This window comes from Hypanus sabinus, unplaced genomic scaffold (genome assembly GCF_030144855.1).
Source record: "Hypanus sabinus isolate sHypSab1 unplaced genomic scaffold, sHypSab1.hap1 scaffold_2300, whole genome shotgun sequence".
Taxonomy (NCBI): Eukaryota; Metazoa; Chordata; class Chondrichthyes; order Myliobatiformes; family Dasyatidae; genus Hypanus; species Hypanus sabinus.
In genome coordinates this window covers 23,878-32,985 of record NW_026780414.1, presented here as the reverse complement: position 1 = coordinate 32,985, position 9,108 = coordinate 23,878, and the positions used below count along the sequence as shown (strand labels likewise).

Sequence of the window (9,108 nt, the reverse complement as noted above, 5' to 3'; positions counted from 1 at the left end):
CCTTGTCTCCGAACACGCCCCCTCCCTTCACCACCCATTGATCCTCCACTATTGAAAACGTCACTCCCCACCCTGTCCAATCAGACCACCCCCGCTCCCCCTTGTCTCCGAACACGCCCCCTTTCTTGCAGTTCGTCTTATTTGTGAAGGAAATGGTCACCACCCATTGATCCTCCACTATTGAAAACGTCACTCCCCACACTGTCCAATCAGACCACTCCCCCCGCTCCCCCTTGTCTCCGGACACACCCCCTCCCTTCACCACCCATTGATCCTCCACTATTGAAAACGTCACTCCCCACACTGTCCAATCAGAGCACTCCCTCCCGTCCGATTAATGTCACCAGCCATTGATCCTCCACTATTGAAAACGTCACTCCCCACCCTGTCCAATCAGACCACTCCCTCCCCCCCCCGCTCCCCCTTGTCTCCGAACACGCCCCCTCCCTTCACCACCCATTGATCCTCCACTATTGAAAACGTCACTCCCCACCCTGTCCAATCAGACCACTCCCCCCCCCCGCTCCCCCTTGTCTCCGGACACGCCCCCTCCCTTCACCACCCATTGATCCTCCACTATTGAAAACGTCACTCCCCACACTGTCCAATCAGACCACTCCCCCCCCCCCCGCTCCCCCTTGTCTCCGGACACACCACCTCCCTTCACCACCCATTGATCCTCCACTATTGAAAACGTCACTCCCCACACTGTCCAATCAGAGCACTCCCTCCCGTCCGATTAATGTCACCACCCATTGATCCTCCACTATTGAAAACGTCACTCCCCACACTGTCCAATCAGAGCACTCCCTCCTCCCCCCCCCCCCCGCTCCCCCTTGTCTCCGAACACGCCCCCTCCCTTCACCACCCATTGATCCTCCACTATTGAAAACGTCACTCCCCACCCTGTCCAATCAGACCACTCCCCCCCCCCCCGCTCCCCCTTGTCTCCGGACACGCCCCCTCCCTTCACCACCCATTGATCCTCCACTATTGAAAACGCCACTCCCCACACTGTCCAATCAGACCACTCCCCCCCCCCCCCCGCTCCCCCTTGTCTCCGGACACACCCCCTCCCTTCACCACCCATTGATCCTCCACTATTGAAAACGTCACTCCCCACACTGTCCAATCAGACCACTCCCCCGCTCCCCCTTGTCTCCGAACACGCCCCCTTTCTTGCAGTTCGTCTTATTTGTGAAGGAAATGGTCTTTCGCCCCTTTGCCTCCGTCCCCTATTGAGTCAGTGACTTCGCCAGCTCACCGTCTCATCAGTCCACTCCTCGTCCCGTCACTCCTCTTCCTCCCAAACCCCTCACTCTCCTCACCAAAACCCACATGTATATGTGTATGTGTGAATATCTGAGATATATACATTAGATTATTCACCGACAAAATTATTGGACTTAAAACATATGTACAACACCCAAGACAATATAAAACACAAATTAAAATGCTGTTATTACAATCAATAACACACTCGATCCCGGGATTGTATCCATGGGCACCGCATCTTCCTTCGCCATAGATTCTGTGCGTGACAGTGGCCATTGTAAGTCAGTGTCTCACTCCATCCCTGGCGGCCACATTCACCAAGGATTCGCCCATTTTAAATCAACGCGTCCCTCCCTCCTCAGCGGCCATTTCAAGTGAAGCGTCGGACATCCCACCTCTCCCGGAAGTTCCGGGAGTCTTCCGCATATTGATAGCAGCTCCCTGAGGCCTGCGAATTATATACAATCTCCCGCAAATCGATTTTTTGAGAGGGGGAGGGAGAGGGAGGGAGTGCTCCATGGCAGAGTATTTAAAAAAAAAGAAAATACAAAACGTACTTCACCCCAGACTACACTGAAGTGTTCCCCTGCCTAATAGGGGTCAGGAATAATGACAATGTGGCTCGCTGCACTGTTTGCAACAGTGACTTTTCTATTGCCCATGGGGGATTAAATCACTGTTGAGGTGAGTTTAACAGGTGTCATTCGTTCATTCGCATAGCTAACGCTATTTAAACTAGCTGGCTGGCCGCTAAGGAGCTACTCTCTTGCAGACATCCCACCTCTCCCGGGAGTTCCGGGAGTCTCCCGCAAATTGATGGTGCCTGCTTCCTTGAAATGCGACTTTGCAGGGTGGAATTCATTGAGTGATGGAATGGTGCAGACGGAGCTTCACTGTGTGTTTGGCATTGCAAGTGTGTGATGGGACGGTGTGGAGGGAGATTAACTCTGTGTCTGACCCTGGGAGTGTGTGATGGGACGGTGCGGGGTGAGATTCACTCTGTGTCTGACCCCGGGAGTGTGTGATGGGACAGTGTGGAGGGAGATTCACTCTGTGTCTGACCCCGGGAGTGTGTGATGGGACGGTGTGGAGGGAGATTCACTCTGTGTCTGACCCCGGGAGTGTGTGATGGGACGGTGTGGAGGGAGATTCACTCTGTCCGACCCCGGGAGTGTGTGATGGGACGGTGAGGAGGGAGATTCACTGTGTCTGACCCCGGGAGTGTGTGATGGGACGGTGTGGGGGGAGATTCACTCTGTGTCTGAACCCGGGAGAGTGTGGAGGGAGATTCACTCAGTGTCTGACCCCTGGAGTGTGTGATGGGACGGTGTGGAGGGAGATTCACTCTGTGTCTGTCCCCGGGAGTGTGTGATGGGACGGTGTGGAGGGAGATTCACTCTGTGTCTGACCCCGGGAGAGTGTGATGGGACGGTGCGGAGGGAGATTCACTCTGTGTCTGACCCCGGGAGTGTGTGATTTGACAGTGTGGAGGGAGATTCACTCTGTGTCTGTCCCCGGGAGTGTGTGATGGGACGGTGTGGAGGGAGATTCACTCTGTGTCTGAACCCGGGAGTGTGTGATGGGCCGGTGCGGAGGACAATTCTCTGTGTCTGACCCCGGGAGTGTGTGATTTGACGGTGTGGAGGGAGATTCACTCTCTTTCTGACCCCGGGAGTGTGTGATGGGACGGTGTGGAGGGAGATTAACTCTGTGTCTGACCCCGGGAGTGTGTGATGGGACGGTGTGGAGGGAGATTCACTCTGTGTCTGACCCAGGGAGTGTGTGATGGGACGGTGTGGAGGGAGATTCACTCTGTGTCTGACCCCAGGAGTGTGTGATGGGACGGTGTGGAGGGAGATTCACTCTGTGTCTGACCCCGGGAGAGTGTGATGGGACGGTGTGGAGGGAGATTCACTCTATGTCTGACCCCGGGAGAGTGTGATGGGACGGTGCGGAGGGAGATTCACTCTGTGTCTGACCCCGGGAGTGTGTGATGTGACCGTGCGGAGGGAGATTCACTCTGTGTCTGACCCCGGGAGTGTGTGATGGGCCGGTGTGGAGGGAGATTCACTCTGTGTCTGACCCCGGGTGTGTGTGATGGGACGGTGTGGAGGGAGATTCACTCTGTGTCTGACCCCGGGAGTGTGTGATGGGACGTTGTGCAGGGAGATTCACTCTGTGTCTGACCCCGGGAGTGTGTGATGGTACAGTGTGGAGGGAGATTCACTCTGTGTCTGACCCCAGGAGTGTGAGATGGGACGGTGTGGAGGGAGATTCACTCTGTGTCTGACCCCCGGAGTGTGTGATGGGACGGTGTGGAAGGAGATTCACTCTGTGTCTGACCCCGGGAGTGTGTGATGGGACGGTGTGGAGGGAGATTCACTCTGTGTCTGACCCCGGGAGTGTGTGATCGGACGGTGTGGAGGGAGATTCACTCTGTGTCCGACCCCGGGAGTGTGTGATGGGACGGTGCGGAGGGAGATTCACTCTGTGTCTGGTCCCGGGAGTGTGTGATGGGACGGTGTGGAGGGAGATTCACTCTGTGTCTGACCCCGGGAGTGTGTGATCGGACGGTGCGGAGGGAGATTCATTCTGTGTCTGACCCCGGGAGTGTGTGATGGGACGGTGTGGAGGGAGATTCACTCTGTGTCTGACCCCGGGAGTGTGTGATGGGACGGTGTGGAGGGAGATTCACTCTGTGTCTGACCCCGGGAGTGTGTGATGGGGCGGTGTGGAGGGAGCTTCACTCTGTGTCTGACCCCGGGAGTGTGTTATGGGAGATTCACTCTGTGTCTGACCCCGGGAGTGAGCGATGGGACGGTGCGGAGGGAGATTCACTCTGTGTCTGACCCCGGGAGTGTGTGATGGGACGGTGTGGAGGGAGATTCACTCTGTGTCTGATCCCGGGAGTGTGTGATGGGACGGTGTGGAGGGAGATTCACTCTGTGTCTGACCCCGGGAGTGTGTGATGGGGCGGTGTGGAGGGAGATTCACTCTGTGTCTGACCCCGGGAGTGTGTGATGGGACAGTGTGGAGGGAGATTCACTCTGTGTCTGACCCCGGGAGTGTGTGATTTGACGGTGTGGAGGGAGATTCACTCTGTGTCTACCCCGGGACTGTGTGATGGGCCGGTGTGGAGGACAATTCTCTCTGTGTCTGGTCCCGGGTGTGAGTAAATTTACAAATGTAAATGAAACAATGTGTGAGCTGCTGACGTGCGGGAATAAATAAGCTGCTCCCGACTCACTCACAGTCACACACAATTAACTGACCGGAGACAAGGAGTGACCGGTTGAATAATCAGTCCCGTTTCTCTCCGTCACTCTGCATCGGGGAACCGATGATTATAAAATCACACTTCAGGGCCGTGTCCGGGATCGCTGCAGATCCAGGGTCACTGCCGAGGGATTTGTCCATTTAACATCATTATATCGGCCAGGCTGCCGAATGCACCGTCCTCAGCAAAGGGGGCAAAAGGATTCTCTCCCGGGATCATCCCCCCCACCCCGGGACACCGGTGTCCCAGACTGAGCCCTGGACCCCGGGCTCTTCCTGTCCGGGTAATTCCCCGGGGTGCCACGTGGGGAGTCTCCAATACGCACTTCCGGCGGAAGCTGCCCCGCCGGACAGCAGGCGGAAACACGTCATTGCGGGACCGCTGCGAGCGACGCACACAGCGCGAGGCCCGAGCCGGGTCCGTTAAAACCGTTGAAAGTTGAACCAGGCGCGCGGCCGTTAAAGGTAAGGGCGGGAGTTAAAGGGGAGGGCGGGGAGTCGGCCAAATGTCCCCATCCCGCGGGCGGGGATGTTCGCACATTCGGATGTTCACAGATCCACCATCAGTCCGGGTCTGGGTTCCTGTAGAGATCTCAGTTCCTTCATCCCGGTCTCACTGAACCGATTCCCCACATTCAGATGTTCACAGATCCACTCTCAGTCCGGGTCTGGGTTCCTGTAGAGATCTCAGTTCCTTCCTCCCGGTCTCACTGAACCGATTCACCACATTCAGATGTTCACAGATCCACCATCAGTCCGGGTCTGGGTTCCTGTAGAGATCTCAGTTCCTTCATCCCGGTCTCACTGAACCGATTCCCCACATTCAGATGTTCACAGATCCACCATCAGTCCGGGTCTGGGTTCCTGCAGAGATCTCAGTTCCTTCATCCCGGTCTCACTGAACCGATTCACCACATTCAGATGTTCACAGATCCACCATCAGTCCGGGTCTGGGTTCCTGTAGAGATCTCAGTTCCTTCCTCCCGGTCTCACTGAACCGATTCACCACATTCAGATGTTCACAGATCCACCATCAGTCCGGGTCTGGGTTCCTGTAGAGATCTCAGTTCCTTCATCCCGGTCTCACTGAACCGATTCCCCACATTCAGATGTTCACAGATCCACCATCAGTCCGGGTCTGGGTTCCTGTAGAGATCTCAGTTCCTTCCTCCCGGTCTCACTGAACCGATTCACCACATTCAGATGTTCACAGATCCCCTCTCAGTCCGGGTCTGGGTTCCTGTAGAGATCTCAGTTCCTTCATCCCGGTCTCACTGAACCGATTCCCCACATTCAGATGTTCACAGATCCACTGTCAGTCCGGGTCTGGGTTCCCGTAGAGATCTCAGTTCCTTCATCCCGGTCTCACTGAACCGATTCACCACATTCAGATGTTCACAGATCCACCATCAGTCCGGGTCTGGGTTCCCGTAGAGATCTCAGTTCCTTCATCCCGGTCTCACTGAACCGATTCTCCACATTCAGATGTTCACAGATCCACTCTCAGTCCGGGTCTGGGTTCCTGTAGAGATCTCAGTTCCTTCATCCTGGTCTCACTGAACCGATTCACCACATTCAGATGTTCACAGATCCACCATCAGTCCGGGTCTGGGTTCCTGTAGAGATCTCAGTTCCTTCTCCCCGGTCTCACTGAACCGATTCCCCACATTCAGATGTTCACAGATCCACTCTCAGTCCGGGTCTGGGTTCCTGTAGAGATCTCAGTTCCTTCATCCCGGTCTCACTGAACCGATTCCCCACATTCAGATGTTCACAGATCCACCATCAGTCCGGGTCTGGGTTCCCGTAGAGATCTCAGTTCCTTCATCCCGGTCTCACTGAACCGATTCACCACATTCAGATGTTCACAGATCCACTCTCAGTCTGGGTCTGGGTTCCTGTAGAGATCTCAGTTCCTTCATCCCGGTCTCACTGAACCGATTCTCCACATTCAGATGTTCACAGATCCACTCTCAGTCCGGGTCTGGGTTCCTGTAGAGATCTCAGTTCCTTCATCCCGGTCTCACTGAACCGATTCACCACATTCAGATGTTCACAGATCCACCATCAGTCCGGGTCTGGGTTCCTGCAGAGATCTCAGTTCCTTCATCCCGGTCTCAGTGAACCGATTCACCACATTCAGATGTTCACAGATCCACCATCAGTCCGGGTCTGGGTTCCTGTAGAGATCTCAGTTCCTTCCTCCCGGTCTCACTGAACCGATTCACCACATTCAGATGTTCACAGATCCCCTCTCAGTCCGGGTCTGGGTTCCTGTAGAGATCTCAGTTCCTTCATCCCGGTCTCACTGAACCGATTCCCCACATTCAGATGTTCACAGATCCACTGTCAGTCCGGGTCTGGGTTCCCGTAGAGATCTCAGTTCCTTCATCCCGGTCTCACTGAACCGATTCACCACATTCAGATGTTCACAGATCCACTGTCAGTCCGGGTCTGGGTTCCTGTAGAGATCTCAGTTCCTTCATCCCAGTCTCACTGAACCGATTCACCACATTCAGATGTTCACAGATCCACCATCAGTCCGGGTCTGGGTTCCCGTAGAGATCTCAGTTCCTTCATCCCGGTCTCACTGAACCGATTCTCCACATTCAGATGTTCACACGGTCACTGTCAGTCTGGGTCTGGGTTCCTGTAGAGATCTCAGTTCCTTCTTCCCGGTCTCACTGAACCGATTCCCCCACAGCCTGAAACAGATGGGAGAATGAAGATGGAATAAACAGATCACACAACAGTGTCAGTAACAGGGGACCGGGGTTAATGTTTCAACGACACTCACAGACAAATATCACCAGAAAACCCGCGGATCCGCTGATATTTTATCACATTGAACATTAACACAAACACTCACAGGATCAGCTTCAGACTCGGGAGGGTCAGTATGAGGCGGTGGAGACCGGGGACAGATCGGTCTGTCAGAGAGTTTGATCTCAGGTTCAGCCCCGTCAGTGATGGGTTTGTACTGAGAGCGGAGACGAGATCCTCGGCACCAGAATCTGTGAGACCGACATCCCCCAGCCTGGAGATGAGAGAGAGTGAGGGTGAAGGACACAGAGAGACAGGAGACGGTACAAATCCCCAGTGTTTATCAGTAACACAATTACTGATCACATTAATGTTCAGTGTCAGACACCCAGTGACTGTAAACACAATCTCCCACAGTCTGGTACTTACCACAGTTTCTGTATTTTACACTCCGGGTTCCTCAGAGCCGCAGACACCAGTTTCACTCCTGAATCTCCCAGTTTATTATCACTCAGGTACAGCCCCGTCAGTGATGGGTTTGTACTGAGAGCGGAGACGAGATCCTCGGCACCAGAATCTGTGAGACCGACATTGCTCAGCCTGGAGATGAGAGAGAGTGAGGGTGAAGGACACAGAGAGACAGGAGACGATACAAATCCCCAGTGTTTATCAGTAACACAATTACTGATCACATTAATGTTCAGAGTCAGACACCCAGTGACTGTAAACACAACCTCCCACAGTCTGGAGATGAGAGAGAGTGAGGGTGAAGGACACAGAGAGACAGGAGACGGTACAAATCCCCAGTGTTTATCAGTAACACAATTACTGATATTTTCTTCAGCACGACTGGGCAGGTCGGCCAGTGAGAACAGCGAGAAGAGTTTAAAAGGAAGACAGATTTACAGAGCGAGCGTCAGAGGAGCGGGAGACAGAGTAGGAAGGCTTTGGCTCAACGGGGCTTCGGCGATGAAGGGTCGAGGCGAGGTAGGTTATCTGTTTACAATACAGACAGAGAGTATGTGTGTGAGGCTGGGTTTCTGTGCTTGGTGTCAGATGTGGGAGATCCTGGAGACTCCCAGCCTCCCGGACGGCAACATCTGCACCCGGTGTGTCGAGCTGCAGTTCCTTAGGGACCGAGTTAGGGAACTGGAGATGCAGCTCGATGACCTTCGTCTGGTCAGGGAGAGCGAGGAGGTGATAGAGAGGAGTTACAGGCAGGTGGTCACACCGGGGCCACGGGAGACCGAGGAACTGGGTCACAGTCAGGAGAGGGAAGGGCAAGAAGCAGGTACTAGTGAATACCCCAGTGGCTGTTCCCCTTGACAATAAGTACTCCGGTTCGAGTACTGCTGGAGAGGGAGCAACAACAGCTGCACCTCAGGCACCGTCTGGCCCTGTGGCTCAGGAGGGTGGGGAAAGGAAGAGGATGGCAGCAGAGATAGGGGACTATAGTTAGGGGGTCAGACAGACGATTCTGTGGACGCAGTAAAGAAACTCGGATGGTAGTTTGCCTCCCAGTTCCCAGGGCCAGGATGTTCCTGATCACGTCCAAGATATCCTGCAGTGGGAGGGAGAACAACTGGAGGTCGTGGTACATATTGGTACCAGTGACATTGGTAGGAAAAGGGAAGAGGTCCTGAAAACAGACTACAGGGTGTTCGGAAGTAATTTGAGAAGCAGGACCTCAAAGGTAGTGATCTCGGAATTACTGCCTGTCCCACGTGACAGTGAGAATAAGATTAGGATGAGGCGGAGGATAAACGCGTGGCCGAGGGATTGGAGCAGGAGGCA

At 54.5% G+C, this 9,108-nt stretch overlaps 1 long non-coding RNA gene across 1 annotated transcript; it reads right to left on the bottom strand.

Annotated features, from left to right (window-relative positions):
- Positions 1-1,437: 1,437 nt before the first annotated feature.
- On the bottom strand, positions 1,438-7,909 carry LOC132387874 (uncharacterized). The gene is made up of 3 exons (XR_009510070.1): positions 7,744-7,909; positions 7,421-7,588; positions 1,438-7,256 (listed from the first exon to the last, which is right to left on the bottom strand). It is a non-coding gene; the product is annotated as an uncharacterized LOC132387874 (long non-coding RNA).
- Positions 7,910-9,108: the final 1,199 nt, after the last annotated feature.